General features: G+C 36.1%; 1 long non-coding RNA gene across 1 annotated transcript in view; it reads right to left on the bottom strand.

The window, feature by feature from the left end:
- Positions 1 to 3,156: 3,156 nt before the first annotated feature.
- Positions 3,157 to 6,090, bottom strand: part of LOC124723209 — a 184,248-nt gene continuing 181,314 nt past the window's right edge. Inside the window, exon 4 of the long non-coding RNA XR_007006538.1 lies at positions 3,157 to 3,636. This is a non-coding gene — a long non-coding RNA (uncharacterized LOC124723209). The remainder of the gene's footprint in view (positions 3,637 to 6,090) is intronic.

Genomic DNA, 6,090 nt, shown 5'->3' with positions numbered 1-6,090 from the left:
AGCCGTCATAAAAGCCTCCATATTACAGTTTTACATTGCAGTTAATGTTTTGCGTATAGTTTTTCAATAAAAAGATTACTTCCTGCAAACATCATAATTAGGGCGGTGTGATTACGTAGACTTCTCCGTTTTCTTCGTCTCAAGTAAACCCTCTCGAAGTTTATACCACTACTTATCGTGTGTACTTAAAGCAAAGAATCTCACGTAGACAGACTAATTTTAATTTCAAAAGCTCTTAAGTAATTTATTTCTCTTCATAATTAATTTCTAGTCTTAATTACAGTGGCATACATACAACATTTACGTTCTTTACATTCAACATTACACATAAGGACGAAACTAGATTATAAAGCATATTTCTTTACGATTAGCGTACAATTTTTGTATTACCTCAGTTAGTTTTGTTGGCCATTCCATGGCAACGCGGTTCAAGTATTGAGTCATTATGTTGCAAGAGAAGTAGCGAAGAATCCTATTTACACAGGCGCAATTTGTTCTACTGTTAATGTGTGCTGCCCGGTTAATTGCATAACGACAGCTAGCACTGTGTAGCCTCTATTGGTGTTTGAAGTTTAGAATTAGAGGCTACAAGATGGCGTATTGTGGGCTCATAGACGGAGCGTTGTGAGATTTGAAAGCAGCTGAAAGCGAAGGAGGCCGCTTAATTCGGCGGCAGGCTGTTGAAGGATACATCTTTCTCTGTATCGGGGAAGATTATGTATGCTAGTTGCATTTGTTCAGCTTGAAGTAAATTTGCTTCTTATGTATTTTAGAGCAAGCGTCAACTTAATCTAATAAGGCACGTGTGTATTTACATACTACTTTTATATTGTTTTCTTCCATTACGAACTTATGCTGACTAATCAGTGCAAATTACATAATATATCTATTTACAACTGTTACTAATACACAGAACAACAAACAGTGATTGGTGTTACAGACGAATTGTTCAATTACTTCCATTCACTCTGCATAAACACAATTTTATAGTTCTATAGTTACTGTAACAGAACCGACATAGCGTGTTGGAGATGTATGTGCTCTGCTTCATACTGCCAGTTCATTAGTTTTAAATCGGAAACCGTATATAGAATAACTTCGTAAGTTCTTTGAAAGTGGACACCTCGTACGAATCCGGAATATTTAGGAAATTTAAGACTACACAGTTACGTACAGTCTAAACAAGAAAGAAGATGCTGCATGTGAGGGAGTAATGGTATTGATGAATATAGCAATGATAGATTTTATCGTTCCAGACTACTCTGCTATAAGTTGCTCGAGATTTTCTATTTACGTTTTAAAATATGATAAAGTGCTAGCAAATAAAGAAGGGTTTAGTTTTTGCAACAATATAACCCCCAGGGTATTCAATTCTTCATTTGTTTCGTCTAGTTTCATACTTCATATTGGGTTCTCTGTTTCATACAGGAAATGCATTGTTAACTGTAGGGACCATATTGATACGACTGTTACGCTTAGGACCACCATAACTATCGTTTACGCAAATATAGCTTATATTTCCTACGTAATATTTGCGACATTAAGATTTTTGAGATCATGACATTTCCAGGTTATTACTGAGAGACGGAACGGTAATGACGACATTATATCTCTGTTGAAGTTCAAAGTCAGACAGAATGACAACGTCGGTCTCACTAGCAGAGTTGGGTAAAATCACAAGCTCTCTCAACAGTCCTATGAATCCAGGAAATATTATTGATTTTTAAATATTTGAAGCTTAACCCTCTTGATAACAAAGAAATTGTTGCTTTTTTCTGTCTTAGAAATTACACACGCAGGTGGTATGAGATCCAGAACACGAGAAGAAAGAATGCAAGCTGGGCAATGGCTGGATATTAATGAAATTGTACTTTGGGATAAGCAAACCGTAGGATCGGATAGAAGTTATTAAATATTGTCCCACAGGACGATCTCATTTAGTCAATGTGATAAGACAAAGTTTTAGATATGGTAACTCACGATAGTTTCACAAATGTCATTTTCGTCATTCAGTTATTGCAGAATAATGCGATTTCTTTAGAACTAGTGAACTTCAACAGGGTTAAAATCAGTAACTTGCTGACTTAGTTCTGAATCAAACACACAATCAATGCCAATTATGATAATGCAATCCATCATGTAACACCACCTTCTTCCCTTTTGAACCTCCCCACACCGATATTTATTGTATAGAGTCATGTCCACCAACTATACCGTTCGGAGAAAAAAAAAGTTAAGTTAATTTTAATGGTCAATATGCGTCTTTCGCTCAGACTCTGAATTAAAGAAATATTAATGAATTTTCTGTGATAATATGAACTGACAGCTAACAGACACGGCTTTTATCATCCTTGCTTATTATCACTGGTTTTGTACAATACTTCACAGACTTATCAGTGAGAACTTATCAATGAGAACATGATCTTTTTCTAGTGGAAAACTTACATCCTCGGTCAGATAATTGAGCATGTGTATTCAATGCATTCAGTATGTCAAAAAGATGACAATCCAGATATTTCCACCTCTTTTCTAGGAATTATAATTTCTTTGTAATACTTTCTTAATTAGAGAGCACCAGTGCCATAAAAACAAGAAATCTCATTAGGTACTACGAAACTAAATATTATACTTTGGTAAACATGGAGAAATGTTCTGCTGTGCTCTGCTGAGCGTGTTATACTTGGAATAGTGGTACAGATATGCACAGTGATAGTGTTCTATGCTGAAACATAGCGAATTACGGAACTATAAGAATATCTGACTTCATCAAGAATGTTTATTAAGAATCACATAAATCTTAATGGATAGTTGTAGATGACGTGTAGGTCACTTCAGCACTGAACTTCGTTCATGCAGATTACTTTTTTCAGTGGATATTTATAATCAGAATGGGAATAAGGTAATACTTATTTCGACGTCAATCATCATAAAATTGCGATCTGTGTTTCAGTTCAACGCATTTTTCTGTTTGAAAACAATATCCTGAATTTCTTACAATATATAAGCACAGACGCGAGAATTTCTTGGTGTAATTCGAAATTTCTAACTTGGGGCAAAGAACCCCAAGTTTCGTACTAATTTTTTGGATATACCTGTTTCATGGTGGGTTGTCTGGCGAAAAAGATATGAACACAAACAGAGAATAGGGTACGTCAAACATGCAAACACTTATATAAGACACGAAAAATTATCATTTGCAGAATTCTGTACGTTCTAAATTAATTATGGTGGAGAGGACAAACTTTCTTGTTACACGTATGGATGTATAAGGATTCCTACGTATTGCATATAAAGAGCACTAGTGAGATGTGTGGATAATACAAATGATGAGTGTACAAGGGTGTTATTCACACTGTGCTGTCATTTAACTGACACAAAAATCATAGTGACAGACTTCGTTTTGATGCAGTTGTCAAAACACGTTCTTCAGAGTACAGTGATATGATTGCTCAAATTTCTCCCGTTTGTAAACAAATTTCATAACTCTACTGTCCGCATTTAAACATGTAACGTACAAGAACAAATATTTTAATTAGTAAGCATTCCTGAGAGGCCGAAACGGCACCCAATATATTCTCGCAGTACTGTTTATGGGCTTTTCTTTCCGTAGAGGTTCTGGTCCAGCCGCTCACAATCCTGTAACAAAAGAAAGTATGAACATAGTTGCAGGTTGAAAACTATACAATTGCAACATAAAATTAAAGTCATTCACAAGTAACGCCATCTGTAGAATAAACGGTGAAACGTATTGCAGGAGAACGAATGCAAATAATTCTAAAAACTTGTTGACAGACTCATGTAAGAGAAGCATGCGGTCTTTTATGTTAGGCATTCAGCTGGGTTGTGAAACAGTTACTGTTTTTAGATTTTGTACAAAATGATATTCAAATGTAATTTGATCTTCAGAGTATAATATACCCTTTCGCTTTTTAAAAGCTTGAATCTAAAGTTTATCGAGCTAAATGAATTGCAGGTTAAGTTTTAAGGAGGCATACATTGGTAAATACTCACATTTACAGGTACTGGACGGAAAATGAAGGAGTAGAAATCGACTTCAATATTTATAGAGTCAAGTTTGTCCAAAATAAATATCGTAGAACTCGCAATAAGGTACATTACTTGGTCTGTTATGTGTTTTAATCTGTTGGGCCGATTCGGTAATATCCTCGAAAAAGTTTCTTGGCTTTAACAAATCGAACAACACTTTGAGAATCAAAACAAAATATTTGTAGGATGATAAGTAGGTTTAAAAATATATTTACTATTAAAAATCATGACCTTAAAATCAAAAATAATATTTTATTTTAGGATTCACGTAAATGGAACACATTTACCTTTTTTACTCAGTTGAAATCCGAAAAACATAGAGGTGTGGTTTAAATCTTAACTCATAATGAATTGCGTCTTAGATAAATACACTGCCGGCCATTAAAATTGCAGTCCTATGGAAGCGGCATTTAAACAACGTCAAACTGACGCGAGGTGTACCGCGTGCTTGGATGTGCAAGTGACTAGCATTGCAGCAAATCAGCGCGAAGAAGGCAGGAGTAACGTCGCCTACACTCTGTTTATAAGGGAAGATTAGGCGGCCTGTTTCTCATTCAAAAAAAGCATTTGAAAGTACTCGTTTGTGGAATATCGTATTCTGCTATGTGCAAGGAGGAAAAACGTCTACCCCCGCGATCTACAATTAGCTAGCGGGAGGGTCGTGCCTTTCGAAAACACGATTTATTGTTCAGCGTTATTGCTGCTCACGTTGTACATTAAATTTCTGAAACATGGTTTCAGCAGGGCCGTAGTATACACCATGCACGATGTGAACGATCCCGCGCGACATGATCGAGAGTACAGACATATTGTTTCCTCGGCCATGCGGGATTGAGTAGCCACTGACAAGGGGAACCCGCCATAGGTCGATCTCTGATACAGTCTAAATTTGGCAGGGCGATAGAATGATGAAAATAAAGGGATATATACTTATCTTGACTTAGGTACCAACACCCAACAGCTTCCGAGAAAATGGCGGTCAAAGTTTCGACACGACTTTATCAGGCTACTCACGCGTTGTCGAGTGCTGTCCGTTAGTAGCGCAGTGGCTAAGAACACAGTTTCGAAATTGTGTACCCCGTGTTCGCATCCAGTTTTTTTTATTTTGCTGTCGCAGAATAATGTGACATCAGTATTTTTATGACAACATGAAATAAAATGGAATTAAAAACAAAAAAATAAAGATTTCAAATCTTATTAAAATAGATTTTAGTATGACACATGACACGGATTAACACCATCTAGACAGCTGCTACCAACAATTTTTGTTTCTCTCCTAAAAGTTAGTGACGTAAACCTGTTAACGAAACGATATCATAATGTGCACGCAACAGCCGTAAAATCTGGAAAGCTCACAAAAGAAAGCTATCATCAGTTCCTAAAAAAAGTTTTACGACTTTACGTAAAAATGAAGTTGTTTCTGTACACTATTGAATCATAGGGTGGGAAAATCAATTCTTCCCTGTACTAGTTTGTTGATGAAATCGGAATACCGACACGTTCATTAGAAGTACTTCTGCGATCACAGAAGTGCCCTACTCTCATCGCACAGCAAAAAGGAATCACATGAAGATCCGATGCAATTAAACTACAACCGCGATCCGTTCTGAGAAAATGCTTCGATTTTGTTTACCGCGACTTTATTGCCAGACCGTGAGGTTGTTTTCGTAATGATATTCCCACCAAAAATGTCAATGTGGTATATGTGCCTTCGCAAGTTACTTGCGTTGCTCAGAATTTTTACGCTTTGAATTTATGAGTGTGCTGATTCTCGCGATGCATGAAACTAAATTCAAAGCAAAAATCAAAAAACTGGAATTTGTTTTTTCAATAACTGTTAATTGTATAAGATTTGTGATGATGCTATCTACTTTAATAAGATTTAAAACGTTAATTTCTTTTGTCAATAATTCCATTGCGTTTTACGAGGTCAAAAAAATATCGATGGGTCGTACTTCGGCGACAACAAAAGAAAAACAAAATACAGCTTTAGATTTGAACATGAGGCGCGAAATTTCTAAGCTGTGCTGTTAGGCACTGCAC

The sequence above is a fragment of the Schistocerca piceifrons genome, chromosome X (genome assembly GCF_021461385.2).
Source record: "Schistocerca piceifrons isolate TAMUIC-IGC-003096 chromosome X, iqSchPice1.1, whole genome shotgun sequence".
NCBI classification, from domain to species: domain Eukaryota; kingdom Metazoa; phylum Arthropoda; class Insecta; order Orthoptera; family Acrididae; genus Schistocerca; species Schistocerca piceifrons.
This window is presented reverse-complemented; position numbering and strand designations above follow the sequence as displayed.